This window comes from Schistocerca americana, chromosome 2, assembly GCF_021461395.2.
Source record: "Schistocerca americana isolate TAMUIC-IGC-003095 chromosome 2, iqSchAmer2.1, whole genome shotgun sequence".
Classification (NCBI taxonomy): Eukaryota; Metazoa; Arthropoda; class Insecta; order Orthoptera; family Acrididae; genus Schistocerca; species Schistocerca americana.
Window position 1 is genome coordinate 685,150,432 of NC_060120.1, and position 15,747 is coordinate 685,166,178.

General features: G+C 42.9%; 1 protein-coding gene and 1 non-coding gene across 2 annotated transcripts in view; one reads left to right on the forward strand and one right to left on the reverse strand.

Annotated features, from left to right (window-relative positions):
- Positions 1–15,747, forward strand: part of LOC124595316 (sodium/potassium-transporting ATPase subunit beta-2) — a 153,374-nt gene that overhangs the window by 21,756 nt on the left and 115,871 nt on the right. The window lies entirely within an intron of this gene.
- Trnat-ugu lies at positions 7,395–7,469 on the reverse strand. The gene has a single exon. It is a non-coding gene; the product is annotated as a tRNA-Thr (tRNA).

Below are 15,747 nucleotides of genomic sequence, written 5' to 3' on the forward strand. Positions count from 1 at the left end.
TGTTATAAGTGATCGAGGGATCATAATACTGAAGCTGAAGAGAAGTCATTGAGAGAAAATCGGCCCCAAGATCGGAAAACAAAAAACATGTACCCGTCGTCTTGCATATTACATCCACTGGTCAATGACGCGTCCAACACTGAACATTGCATAATTTGTTTGACTAGGCTCATGTACAGTATTTATTAATCGCCCCCGTTATCTTTTTAACGCCTGTGAGCATTGTGTTTAAGAATGCAAACTACACGCTTTGGATCTATTCTGTTTGTTGACCGATGTTGTTCATCGTAGCCTATGTGGGTCTGGACAGTGCTTTATCGTGTCTATATGTAAAGTAGAAAGCTTTTTGTAAGGATACGGACAAACAGAGTCATGCTGAATCGTCGTTACGTGCCTTTCGGCATTAATTTTAGGCGACAGTGCTTTTCTTTTCTCATCATAGAAAGAAAGGAAAGGAAGGAATAAAGCTTCCAATTTAGCACCCTGTTGGCGTCCAAGTAATTAGGGATAAATGCAAGCTCGAATTTCGTAAGGACGGGGAAGGAAACAGGACTCTACCTCGTTTAGCTGCAGGTAAAGAACGTAAGGAAATACGTATTACAGTCGACCAGTGAATTGGAAAGCTCGCAGGTTTAAAGTTACCTCTGACGGTGCAATCTCCAATGGCAGAAAACAGTAAACTAAGCCCAGTAAAATATCTGCAAATATGTAGATGAACTATGTAAGTTGGGTTATTATCCAAAAAACATTCAGTGTACCCATACTTTGGTAAATGTTATACGCACCTGCGCCTCTGTTGTACGACAGAATATTATTAGATAGTGAATAAACGGTCGCCATAATTTAACTGGAGATTTTGTTGCACTTTCACGTCTCTACTTCAACAAGTCGACTGTACATTGATTAATTCGGTGTCTTCTCGGTGCTTTTCTAACTTTTTGTCCGGTTAACGACCTAACCTGTGAATCTTTCAGTGTACGTAGTCAGCATGTGATCCTGAATGAAATTATCACTCTGCAGTGTCGTGTACCATGATATGAAACTTCCTGACAAATTAAAATTGTATGTCGGATCGATACTCTATCTCGGGACCTTTGCCTGTAGAGGACAACTGTCTACCGCCCGAGTACGCCAAGGACGACTCAGAACCCGTCCTCATGGCTTTACTCGCGCCAGTATTTCGTCTCGTACCTTTCACACTTCACAGAGGTTCTTCTGCGAACCTTGCAAGACCAGAACTTCTGGAAGAAAGGATACTTTGGAGGTATTGCTTAGCCACAGCCTGGGGGTATGTTTCCAGAATGAAATTTTCACTCTGTAGCGGAATGTGCCCCGATATGAATGATGATGATATGACATCAGCGCACATTCCGCTGCAGAGTGAAAATATCATTCTGGAAACATCGCGCCGACTGTGGCTAAGCCATGTCTCTGCAATATCCTTTCTTCCAGAAGTGCTAATGTTGCAAGGTTCGCAGGAGAACTTCGGTGAAGTTAGAAGGTAGGATACGAGGTACTATAGGAAGTAAAGCTGTGAGGACATGTCCTGAATCGTGCTTGGATAGCTGAGTCGCTGGAGCACTTGCACGCGGAAGGCATAGGTCCCGAGTTCGAGTCTCGGTCTGGCACACAGTTTTAATCTGCTAGGAAGTTTCATGTGATCCTGAGTTTCAGTCTGTAGTTCCTCAGAGTACAATCCTCCGAAATTTCATTACTTCGGTAATTGGAGATGTAGCATTTAAAAATCATGTGATGTAGTGTGCATTCATGCTACTTTTTGTAGAAGCTTAATCCAATATTAGTGTGAACAGAGCCACGCATAATGCTGCATTTATTTAAACAAAGTCGCATTTGGGAAATAACTTCTGGACATTCTGCTTCATATTTTTGAGCTTTATATTCGTTACTGCCGAAATAGTGCCTTAAACAAGGCAGAGTCTTATCTCCTTCTCCGTCCTTAACGAAATTCGAGGTTGCACTTCTTCCTTAATTACTTGGACGCCAACAGTGCTCTAAATTGGAAACTTTCTTCCTTCCTTTCCTTTCTTTCATTGATAAGAGAAGAAAAGCATTATCGCCTAAAATTAATACCGAAAGACACATAATGACAATTCAGCATGAACCTGTTTGTCCGTATTCTTACAAAAAATCTTTTTACTTTGCGTTTAGACACGATAAAGGGCTGTCCAGACCCACACTGGGAGTCCATTACTTAACGTGCAGTTTGCGTGACGGAAAGGCTCTAGGAAAGAGGAGAGCGCTGTGTAAGGCGATGGTCACGCACTGAGGGGTTTATAAACATGACGCCGTCAACAGTGAGGACCACGAGTAAAAGAAATAGCATTTAAGACGCTGTAGGCACTTAACTTTACTGCTCTGTCATTAGAGGTGCCTGTCAAATGTGCAGACGGCAACGCTGAAAAAATCGTGACCCATAAACATGGTAGTTAACACAGTTGGTAGGAGACTGAAATGGGAGGTTCCGGAAGCAGTGCTTCTTTCTTAACGCTAAACTTTGTTGGGAGAATTAAGAGAATCGACATTCGAGGGCACTGTACAACAGCTATGCTGCCTCCATAGTAAATATCGTGTAGAGGCTTTATGGCTAAGGGGGAAGAGATTAGTGCTCGTGCCGATGCTAACAGACTTTCTTTTTTGTTCTGTACGCAAATGGAGTAGGATATGAAATGTCTAATGTTTATGCGAAGCACTTTCCCTCATGCACAGTGAAGCAGCTTGCGGAGCGTATTTGTAGATGCAGACAAGAAGCAGGTAACAAAACAAGGTGATATGTTATGTTTAGTGTTATGGGTTTACTGTCGTAATTTTACTTCCTGTCTTGGCACGTATACGTGTAGAAAGGTGAGAGGCATCCTAAGTACTAAACGGATAAAATCTGATCGGTTAACAAATAAAACCTGTGACTAAAGGCTTTGCTCTATTGAAGTCTGCAGTTTCTGGTCTCAGGAAGCGGAGCAAGACGCAAGCCATTGAGCGTATAGTTTACACTTCGTTTGTAATGGTCAGCCATATCCCCTGATAACGGCATGGAACATTAATCGCCTGCAGACTGAGACTTCAAAATGTGCTTTCATGATTTAGACGAATGCAGAAGGGCGTCGCGTTGTTCTGGTTTTTTCTCCGCCGACTTATTGCAACAGAAAGCATGTCTGTGTCGATGAATTGTTTTTGTATTTCAGTATCCCCGGATGCTTAACATGACATCAGAGTGCGTTTAGTAGAGTGTCAGGAGCTTTTGATGCTTCAGCGCGTCTGGGCCACCGTTGGGATATGGGTTAATGTTGTCACTAGCTGTTTATACATGTTGCTTAGCACTTTAATACTGCTTTGCAGAATAACAATAATACTAATGATGACAATCACAATAGTGCAATTATTTCGCAAATGACGAGAGAAAATATGGAAATAACATGAATGAACGTGTAATATTGAGCATCGAATAATATATGATCAGGGGACGTCATCATTAATTACAAGGAAATGTAACGGGCAATGGACTCCAAGTAGACTCAACATCTGAATTAAAGCAAATACTTCTCAAGCAAGAGCTGAAACAGGTAGAAGTGTAGGCTGACACAGACTTCAGAATTTATTTTTATGATGCTGAGTTGTTTATATTTAACTACAAAGTAAATACGAGCTACAATTCACGTTCGACTCCTTCCTTCGCAGACAATCTTTGTGAACGTTTATTGCACTCCATTATTCGAAAGAAAATTTGAAGAGACAGAAGTTCCTCGTAAACGTGGCCGAGAAATCTGTTAGTCTTTCTGATATTTGATGGGCTTAAAAGTCTAGATGTACAACACATCTAACAGCAATTCCTGTCAGAGGCATACAGTCAACAATAAACTGCAATTCAGTATTTTGAAACGTAAGACATAACTGAAATGAGAATTGTTGAAACATGTACTTTTAAACTCGTACTATTCCGTATGGGATATGTTCGTTTCATTTTCATTTTTCCTAATAGGAACATGTTTTTCTGTTTAGGTTTCTGTTTAAGTTTCTGGACGCCTAAGAATTAAGGCGTCCATGTTTCAATCTTCTTATCTTCGAAAACATTCATCACACTTATACTTGCTTATTGTGTTTTGACTGCCGTTTCATATAGTGCATCATACAGAGTGAACATACATTTGAAACAGACAGGCACCCCTCCCCCTTCCCACTCCACCTCCCTAGAGGTGGGAATCGAACCCACAGTCTTCATTTTATGACGCAGCAACATTAAAATATGACCACAGAGGTCACCAGTCTACCAACTGGTGAGGGCTGAAACAAAGGGTGACACAACTAGGCGTCGCTCTCATATCTGTTCTCTGACACTCAGACCGAAAACGCTTTTCAGAAGGTGAAACAGTAAAATTCAAAAAGTCTATCATGTGCTCGTGTTTATTTTGACAACGTGCCAACAGCATCTGTAATACAGCCTTTTTATTTTTCTGTCATGAAACAGATTATGAGAATGTAAAGTTGCTTGTTCAGGTAGCATACCAATTTGCCTTATCTCTTCGTAAGAACTTATATCTGAAAGATACGCGGGTGCTAATAAAATACTACATAATCTTTCTCAAACAAGTGCTCTCCAACTTCTGTCAGTTGGCATCAGCGAAGTATATTTCCAAAGCTGTCCACTTAAGATTATGTTATCAAATATTTTCTGTGGAATCGTTATCTTTCCGATTAACGTACCATGAACTTCGAAGAATTAACGATGTCCATATACAGTACATGTATCATATGCTGTGCTGCACTATTTACATGTAGTGTCTACATGAGGTAAACATTCACAGAGACAAAAATGCGAAAAAATTGTATGAAGCATAAAGAACACAGAATACGCGGTCCCGCTCTCGACTGCAATTTGTCGCACTGTACGTCGGCTTCCACACCAAGCTTACCGTCTCTCACATACATCTCTATCAGGCTAACTCATTTAATACACCCCGCTAGACAAATACTATGAACTCTTTTGTATACCGCATAGCTTTCATAAACTAGAAAAGCAACATCATATTAGCTACTCACTTCTTACTGATTCTTACCTGTTGCCATGCCCACACCAATGCATTCCTTATTTTTCTACCTGCGCACGCTCTGTATTCTGTTTTGAGACAGATTTTAGAGACATTCCGCCCTATCTCTGTATCGTTCCTATAGCCTGTAGCCCGTACCCTACTTTGTCCTAACCACAATTAAGTTCCATCACTCATATAACTTTCAGAACAAATCATCTTCATTCCCACTCCAACCTTCTCCTCTCCAACTATAGCAATCGACAACTTTCGCTCTTCGTCCTACTACAGCCTTGGATTGATTCACTAGGCTTCACCGAGCAGTCATGATCAACAAATTAAATATACTTATTAATAGCACTGCCCTGTATATGGCGAAGTCGGATCATTTTCGACAGCGTGTCTCTAGCAATGGTGCATGGAAGTGAAATATGGATCATAGATCAACTGTAAGAAATTAAGTACAGAGATAAAGTACGAATATACAAGGTGCACCTGAAAGTTTCGGTGATTCGTCTCAGAAACTAAAGAAAGCAAGAGGTACAAACAAAATACCTCTGCCGGCCTTGGAAGTTATCATAGTTAATTACAACACATTTCTGACATCAGTTATAAAACGGTTGGAAACTGTTTGCAAACGCTTTTTGTGGAAACCCCCGTAGCGCCGTGGTCACACGTTGTTGGATATCCGCATCATTTCAGGTAATGAGACCTGGTACTACCAATAGCATTCGAAGATCAAGCGACGTCAATAGCATGGTGTTCATCGTCTTCCTCGCCTCCTATGAAAGACTGCTAATAAAATTCAAAATTAAGACTATGTTGATCGTCAACAGCAAAGATTTCATCCATCGTGAATTTCTACCCGTGGGAGGCGGGGAAGACGATGAACACCATGCCACTGAGTGCCACTTGTTCTCCGAATCGTATTGGCAGCAGCATGTCGCATCTCCTATAGTGATGCAGATATCCGACAACGTGTGACCACTGTGCTTCGAGTAATTCCACGAGAAGCGTTTCTGACAATTTACAACAGCTTTACAATCGATGTCAGAAGTGTGTTGTGGCTGATGGTGATTACTTTAGAGGCTAGTAAATGTATTTTGTTTGTAACTCTTGTTTCTCTTGTTTCCTTTATTCTCTGAGACCATTCACCGAACTTTACACAGGCACCTTGTAGCATGTAGCATGTAACAGTCATAGTAGTATACTAATAGTGGTAGTAGTAGTCACCATTTCTGAAACCTGGCTTGATACAGCTCCCCACGTTGATCTATCTTGTGCAAGTCTGATAATATCTGCACAATTACTGCACTTTATGTCCATTTGAAACTGCTCAGCGTGTTCATGCCTTGGTCTGCCTCTATAATTCTTCTCTTCAAACCTTCCTCACTTCCCACAATTACCAAATGAACTATTCCTCGACGTCTCAAAACGTGTCCTATTACCTTATACATTCTAAAAGCTTTATTCTTCCCAGTGCGATTCGGTACTTCTTCATTGATTACCAGATGTAACACCTAATCTTTTTCTCGTCAAAATCGACATTGGACTATAGATGACTGGAAACATTTTGCCTGGTCGGACGAGTCTCGTTTCAAACTTTATCAAACTGATGAACGTATACGGGTATAGAGACAACATTATGAAGCTATGGGCCCCGCTTGTCAGCAGGGGACTGTTCGGCGTGGGGCGTGTGCAGTTGGAATGATATGGGACTCCTCATGTGGGACTCTGACAGGTGACACGTAAAAGCATCCTGTCTGATAAGCTGCATCCATTCATGCCCATTATGCATCCCGAAGTACTTGAGCAATTCCAGCAAGGTAATGTGACACCTTACACGTCCAGAATTGCTACAGAGTGACTCCAGGAACAAATGGCTCTGAGCACTATGGGACTTAACTGCTTTGGTCATCAGACCCATAGAACTCAGAACTGCTTGGAGCTGACTAACCTAAGGACATGACACACATCCATGCCCGAGGCAGGATTTGAACCTGCGACCGTAGCGGTCGCGCGGTTCCAGACTGTAGCGCCTAGAACCGCTCGGCCACTCCGGCCGGCACCCAGGAACACTCTAATTTCTAATGTGTGTGAATTCCTAAGGGGGCAAACTGCTGAGGTCATCGGTCCCTAGACTTAAACTAACTTATGATAAGGACACCACAGACACCCATGCCCGAGGGAGGACTCGAATCTCCGTCGGGAACGGCCGCGCAATCCGTGGCATGGGGCCTCAAACTGCGCTGCCACGACGTGCGTCCAGGAACACCCTTTTGAAATTACAGTGAAAGGAACTCCCTTAGCTGCTTACAGGCGTTGACATCGTCAACGGGGACAGATGAAAATGTGTGCCCCGATCGGGACTCGAACCCGGGATCTCCTGCTTACATGGCAGACGCTCTATCCATCTGAGCCACCGAGGGCATAGAGGACAGTGCGACTGCAGGGATTTATCTCTGGCACGCCTCCCGCGAAACCCACATTCTCAACGTATTGTCGCGCACTACATTCGTAGTGCACCCGCCGATTATACTCATTACTCGCGGCACGTTGCCGATTCCCGTAAGAATTCGGGCACTGTTTGTGCATTCGCACAGAAGAAGAAGATGGTCCGAAAGAACAGATACCATCTTTTGAGTTTCAGTTTAAACACTTTCGCTGGCCACCAGACTCCCCAGACATGAGCATTATTGAGCATATCTGGGATGACTGCAACATGTTGTTCAGAAGAGATCTCCACCCTCTCGTACTCTTACGGATTTATGGACAGCCCTGTAGGATTCATAGCGTCAGTTTCCTCCAGCACTAGTTCAGACATTTGTTGAGACCATGCCACGTCGTTTTGCGGCACTTCTGCGTGCTCGCGGGGGCTCTATACGATATTAGGCGGGTGTACCAGTTCCTTTGGCTCCTCAGCGTGGTTCTTCAGAGCAGTTTTCCATGTGATGCACCTGCCCACGTGATGCGTAACGTTATTTCCTCTCGCATAGGGTCCTCTCGGTGGAGCTGGTGTGTGTGTGGGTCGGCCTTGAGGCGGCGCGGTGCGGTGCAGGCCTGGGCGCAGTGGCGCTGCCGGGTATCGATCGGCGCAACACGGCCGCCGCCGCCGTCCCCGCCTGCCCGTCGCTGTCTCTGTCCCGAGGCCGCGCCACCGCAGCCGGCAGGGATGGCGCCCCGGGTCGTTGCTAGGGCGCCGCACCGCCAAACACCGGCCTATCCGCTATCGATACGTCATGCTTAGCCTCAAGCTATCGACGTAGCCCAAGTGCCAGGGCTTACAGTCGTATTCTCTCCTTTAATCCATTGCTATCCAACAGTAGCATCCAGTCACACTTGAACAGGATTACTCCTTATCTTGACCGCGCCGAACAGCTTTCGCTCCAGAACCAACATAAAATGAATATCAACGAACTGTTTAAAAGTGTGTGAAATCTTACGGGACATAGCTGCTATGGTCATCAGTCCCTAAGCTTACACACTACTTAACCTAAATTAGCCTAAGGACAAACACACGCACCCATGACTGAGGGAGGACTCGAACCTCCGCTGGGACCAGCCGCACAGTCCCTGACACAGACCGCTCGGCTAATCCCGCGCTGCATCAACGAAATATTCTATAGCTATCGCGGGCGGGGGACGTTAACCAACATCACTGTCATTCTTGTAACTTTGTTCGTTGTTCATATACGGACAGCACAACGTCTTCTTTTGAGTAATAACCAACACCTTTTATTCGGTATATGAGCGTATGGCACTGGTGGCCTGGACACCCCTCACGGAGCGGTTCGGCCGCCGCTCCATAAATTCTTTAACGCCACTACGGCGACTTACGAGTGAATGAGGATGAAATGATGATGAAAGACACACAACACCCAGTCATCTCGAGGCAGAGAAAATCCCTGACCCCGCCGGGAATCGAACAGGGGACCCCGTGCGCGGGAAGCGAGAACGCTACCGCAAGACCACGAGCCGCAGACTTTTATTCGGTAATCTATTTCTTCTCCTTAACACCTCTTCAAAAACTCATCACGATGTACGATTTACGAAAACATGGTATCATTAAAAACTTATCACAAAACTGACTTGACTCTCCTACCACGAAGTGCAGGCATCCATTATAACGCAACTCATCAGTTGCTAGAGATTATTTTCAAAAATTGAGTCCTCGGTTGACGTGGCTCGCTACGAATTCCTCTCATGTGCCAACCTCTTCATCTCAGAATAGCCCTTGCAACCTACGTCATCAATTATTTGCTGGATGTGTTCCAATCTCTGCCTCCCTCTGCATGTTTTCCGTATATTCTTTTCTTCGCCGATTCGAGGGAGAACCTCCTCATACCTTGCCTTATCAGTCCACCTAATTTTCAGCACTCTTTTAGAGCACCACATCTCAAATGCTTCGACGTTCTTCTGTTCTGGTTTTCCCACATTCCGTGTTTCACTACCATGCAATGCTGTGCTCCAGACGTACATTCCCAGAAATTTCTTCCTCAAATTAAGTCCTGTATTTCATACGAGAAGACTTCTCTTCACCCGTCTGCTTTTCCTGTCTTCATTGCTTCGTGCTTCATGGGTTCTTTTGCTGCCAAGGTAGGAGAATTCCTTAATTTCATACCTCATGATCACCAATCCAGATGTTAAGTTTCTCGCTGTTCTCATTTCTCCTACTTATCCTTACTTTCGTCTTTCTTCGATTTACTTTCAGCCTATACTATGTATTCATTAGTCTGTTCATTTCATTCAACACATCGCAAAATCCTTCTTCACTTTTACTCAGTATACCGATGCCATCAGCGAATCTGTCCTTGAAAACTTATCACCTTCAATTTTAATCCCACAGTTGCGACTGTCACTGCTTCTTCGATGTGTAGGTCGAACATTTGTGGCGAAAGACTACATCTCTGTCTTGCACCATTTTTAATACGAGCAATTCGTTCTTGGTCTTCCCCTCTTTATTATTTCCGTTCGGTTCTTGTACATATTTTACGAGGGATTGCCGGAAAGTAAGGCACTGCATATTTTCTTCAACAATTCTTTATTGAACATAATTAGAATTAAACACACGAAAGAATGGTGCTACGAGGTGCAGCTAGAAAAAAACCGGACTCATGCTGGAAAAAAACATTTATTTACAATTATTTACAATTTCATGATATCTCCTTCAATGTACTCTCCTCCTCGGTCTCTACACCGCTCCATACGAATTTTCCACTGTTCATAGCAATGCTGCAGATCATTTTCGGTAAGTCCATACATTACTTCCGTCGCTTTTTCTTTTACTGCTTCAACAGTCTCAAATCTAGTTCCTTTCAAAGCTGACTTGACTTTAGGGAAAGGAAAAAAGTCACAGGGGGCCAAAAATCAGGTGAGTAGGGTGGATGATCTAAGATGGGAATGTTGTGTTTTGCCAAAAACGTCTTCATTGACAACGCACTGTGAGCTGGGGCATTGTCTTGGTGAAGGATCCATGACTTTTTTCTCCACAAATCGTTCCGTTTTCTCCGTACTCGCTCACGTAGGGTAGCCAGGACGCTAATGTAGTAATGCTGATTCACTGTTTGTCCCTCTGGTACCCAATCAATGTGCACAATGCCTTTGATGTCAAAAAAAACAATCATCATTGCCTTGAATTTCGATTTTGACATTCGTGCTTTTTTTGTCGTGGAGAACCAGGAGTTTTCTAATGCATCGATTGGCGTTTAGTTTCGGGATCGTAAGTAAAAAACCACGATTCATCGCAAGTAATAACATTTTGTAAGAAGGTGGGATCACTTTCAATGTTTTCCAGGATGTCAGAACAAATCATTCTTCGGCGTTCCTTCTGTTCAATTGTGAGACACTTTGGAACCATTTTTGAACACACTTTGTTCATGTTGAAACTTTCATGAAGAATCTGCCTAACACTTTCCTTGTCAACTCCTGTTAACTCAGACACTGCTCTGATTGTTAAACGGCGATCTTGTCGAACAAGTTTACCGATTTTTTCAATGTTTGCATCAGTTTTTGCTGACAATGGTCTGCCAGTGCGAGTGTCATCACTGGTGTCTTCGCGGCCATCTTTAAATCGTTTAAACCACTCAAACACTTGTGTTCGCGATAAACAATCATCGCCGTACACTTGTTGTAACATTACAAACGTTTCACTTGCAGATTTTCCTAGTTTGAAACAAAATTTGATGTTAACACGCTGTTCTTTCTGTACACTCAACATTTTCCGACGCACAGACAAAACGTCAACTACTTAAAACAGACGCCACGGGCAGACTGAGTGCAGGAGGCAGATGAAACTCGAGCAGTAGGCGGAGCGAGAGTCACGTGACAGGCCACGCGACTTTCAGCCTTATTGCATTCGTTTTATTGTTTCACCAGTACTAGTCCGTTTTTTTTCTAGCCACACCTCGTATATCTACACATCCTATTTTTCCACGTAATTTCCATCCCGTTCTTTGTCTTTCCTACAGCGCGAAACAAGGGCGTGTATGCCCTGTCGGTACCAATCCTTGATCTGGTGGCGGAGCCAGTGCTTTGCTGTGTGAATCACCTCCTCATTGTCCTCAAAATGTCTTCCACGAATGGCATCCTTTAATGGCCCAAACAATTGGAAGTCCGGTGGAGCCAGGTCAGAGCTGTCAGGTGTGACAGCCTTTCTCCCCGACCGCTGCAAATCACGGAGCTCCGCCGAACCGCCTTCTGATGACCTCACCCTCCGTGCCCAGCGACTAACTGTCTTCTGTCGACAGCAGATGCTCCATAGACTTTGCACAAGCGTTTGTGAATATTCCCCACAGTTTCCTCCTCTGCACTGAGAAACTCAATGACGGCACGATGCTTGTAACGTACATCACTTACAGACGCCATTTTGCAACTGTCCCGCAGCTACGCTATCAGTCCGAAGTGGTGTAAACTTGGCGCGCTCACTCAGGAGACTTCAAAAAATACATACGTAACGTTTCGCATTCGTAGCATTGTTTTCGGCTGAGAAGAAAAATGCAGTGCATTAGTTTCTGGGCAATCCTCGTATATTACCAGTTTTTCCTGTAGCGTACCCCTATTTTCCTCAGAATTTCGAACATCTTGTGTCATTTTACGATGTCAAACGCTTTTTCCAGGTCGACAAATCCTATGAACGTGTCTTAGTTTTTCTTCAGTCTCGTTCCCATTATCAGCCGCAACGTCAGATCGTTATCTAACACATCCTCAACTTTCTTTTCCATTCTTATGCACATTATTCTTGTCAACAACTAGGGTGCATAAGCTGTTACGCTGATTGTACGATAATTCTCGCACTTGTCGGCTCTTGCAATCTCCGGAGTTGTGTGGATTAATTTTTTCCGAAAGTCAGGTGGTATATCGCAAGTCTCATAATTTCTAAACACTAACATGAATAGTCGTTTTGTTGCCACTTTCCCCCAACGATTTTAGAAATTCCGTTGGGGTGTTATCTATCCCTTCTGCCTTATTTGATATAAAATATTCCAAAGCTCTTTTAAATTCTGATTCTAGCACTGGATCCCTTACCTCTTCCCCATCGACTCCTGTTTCTTCTTCTATAACGGCATTAGACAATTACTCCCTTCATAGACGTCTTCAGTGTACTTTTGCCACCTATCTGCTCTCTCCTATGCATTTAACAGTGGAATTTCCATTGCGATCTTAATGTTACAGCCTTTGCTTTTAATTTCACCGAAGGCTATTTGAATTTTCAATATCCTGAGCTAGTCGTTCCGCTAAAAGTAAAAAAGGGAACACAAGGAAAATTCACATTCAGTCAACCATCTTCAGTTGAAGGTGTGTATGAGTACAATGTAAGTCAAAGAAGAGAAAGTAGACATGTTACTCACTTATGGAGAATGTAAGTAGTAACTGCAATTTTTTTTCCTTTTTTACAACAGGAGCATATTACTGTACATGTTAATAAAAACGTACTGTACATTTGGTACAGTGCTGCACTACGTTTAAATGACTTGTTGTGTGTAGTAAAAAACAGTCGTTGATTAAAAACTGCATTGACATTACTTCTCTTTTCCTGTGACTGAAGGTAAGCGTGACAACATAAACACACTGCACTTGTCGAGCAAGTCGTCGACTGCCCTGTTTACACAAAAATTATCGGCAGGTTTTCCTTGACTGCATGGTAAGATTTAAAACGCTGTAAGCCACATAAATACTGCGTAATGAAACAACCAGATCTCTCGGCTTTATCTGAAAACAACTATTTTACAAGTCGTAACTTAATTCGATGTTTAAAAAGTCAAATATACACTGTTCGTTTGCAGAATAAGTCCTCACTATCTGTGACAAAATAGCTCATTTTCATTTGCGGCTGTACTTAATTTATTACGCAGTGTCATTTTTGGGTAAGCCACGTTTGCAACGAGTTGCGAACCTTATTGTACTTGTCTGCACTAGATGCAGAATCTGAAGAAAGAGCTCATGCGGTGGTCGGTCGGACTTGTTCGAATAGCAAAAGCTTGCTGGTAGGCTAGTCAGTTTAAAAGAAGCCATCAAAGCGGCGCTGTGTTGATGTTACGTAACGGGCTGATAGCGGTGACAGCACTTACCAGCGGATCATCCCACACAGCTCCGCTTATCTGCTCGCACTGTCGCTCTGAAATATTTCGCTGCGACGCTCAGGTTTCACAACCAAACAGGGTTGATCCCTGCTTATTTGATTCTTTAGGTGGAAGAAGATGGTTACATTTTAAATATCTCACTGTTCTCGATGTCTATACAGCCATTACGTACGGAGGACCGTGTGCAAGGAAGGAGAAGCAAATCAGGAGTCTCCACTTTTAAAGAAATATCCTAGACTTCCGCTTATAGTGATGGGATAGCAATGGGACAGCGAATTAGCTGCCATCTTTTCAAACGGATCATTCAGAGCTAAAGAAAGCCGGACGGGAATATGAACCACTCTCCCCTTGAGTGCGGTCCCCAACACACGTCCAGCGTCTGAACCGCTGCACCACACCTCGATAGGTCTCAGTAGCAGAATATGGAAGTTAGAACATACTACTGATATGAACAACTCTATGTTCTCCCTATCTTTCGAGGAGATAAGGTTCTGTTTTGGATTTCTGGGACTATCACAGACACGGCGTCTAGACTGCACTGTTTGATTCTATTTTCAGTATAATGAATATAATTTGTTTAGAGATTTCATAACCGTGTTTTTCAGTGTCCTTATAATATTATTCTGAGATTATGTAAAAATTGCCAACAGCAGTGGAGTAAGATCTTGTTCCAATCTCCTGCTGACTTACACATGCTGAAGCTCCCATTTCTGAAACTAATATGTATCGTTAGAGAACTAAGCGCCGGACTCCTCTAACAGTATTTCTTCAAGATTGGAAAGTATTCTCTGTTTAAAACAACAGTGCTTTCCAGAAGATCACAGAGATCATTTCCAAAATCAGTTAAAGCATTTTAGCCGTACCGTTCATGAAACAAGTGTAAAACTGACGCTCTCTCATTGAGAAGTTATAACGAAACTACAGAATTACTTATCTTGTCTGCTTTCCTGTGTAACCGACTGTTCATTTGAGATGGCACGGCAGTTGGTATATTGGATTCGTTATTTAGAAAAGGGTGATTCGAATCCTTATCCAGACTTAGCTATTTGGCTACATCGTTGCCGTACATTACGTTAAATTCCTGCGATGTTTAACTGAGCAGAACACAGCCTTTTCCTTCCCCCTTCCTATTCTCAGTAATGTACCTTTCTTGAGTAACCAGAATCACGACGTCTGCATTACAACAGTACTTCCAACCTTAATTATTGCCATGTACCTGACGTCTCTGTCACAACAGTAGGCGCTGTGTAGCTACGAAGAATAGTCATCACGTCTCGATATGACTATATCCTTTCTGATTCACCAACAACGTGCTTAATTAGCCCTGGTTTAACTGCTGCTGACGCATGATATATAAGGAAAAAACGTTCAGTGAGTTTCCTTTATGCGATGCTTTATAAATAATGACGAATAGGGGTCCTACAACTTCAAATACATTTCATTTGATAACTGCGATGGTATTAAAAGGTCCATTTCGGTCAAGTTAGAACTCAGTTTGTGATTTGATGAAGCTTTAAACAGGAAGGGATGGGGATGGTCCTTTAGACTTGAACAGAAAACATCCAAATTATCGCCTGCAGAACTTAATAAAAGCCGTAAAGGACTTAAACCATCACGAAAGTACCTATAACCAACACTGATTCGTACGAGCTAGCTGCATGTGTTTACGGACAGAGGAAAGAAGTCTGTCATCGTTAAAGAGGGAGGATGGAGGACAGCTGATTGTGACAGAAGCACGTAAACAACCTCATAATTTCAAACGTTAGGAAGCGTAATTTCTAAGAAGGTCGGAGGATAAATTCGTCAAGGGAAAAGCCATGAACACGACGCACAAGAAAGTAAGGCTGCACAATTCTTCAGACAGTGGATTCGTATTTAACAAAAACTGAGTTCAAATCGCTGTCGATCCCTCCAAATTAAGTTTGTTATAATTTCTATAATTTTCTCTTGATGAATGAGGGAACTGTTCCTTAAAAAGAACACAGTTGTTCATTTCCTTCTTCTTTCTCTCATTCCTAATAACACTGTTGTTGACAAGTCACACTGCAGACTTTCTTTCTTCTTTTGTAATTCGTAACAACTAGTTTACTTTCACTACTGAAATCAAAACACCATTTCCTAGCTATAAA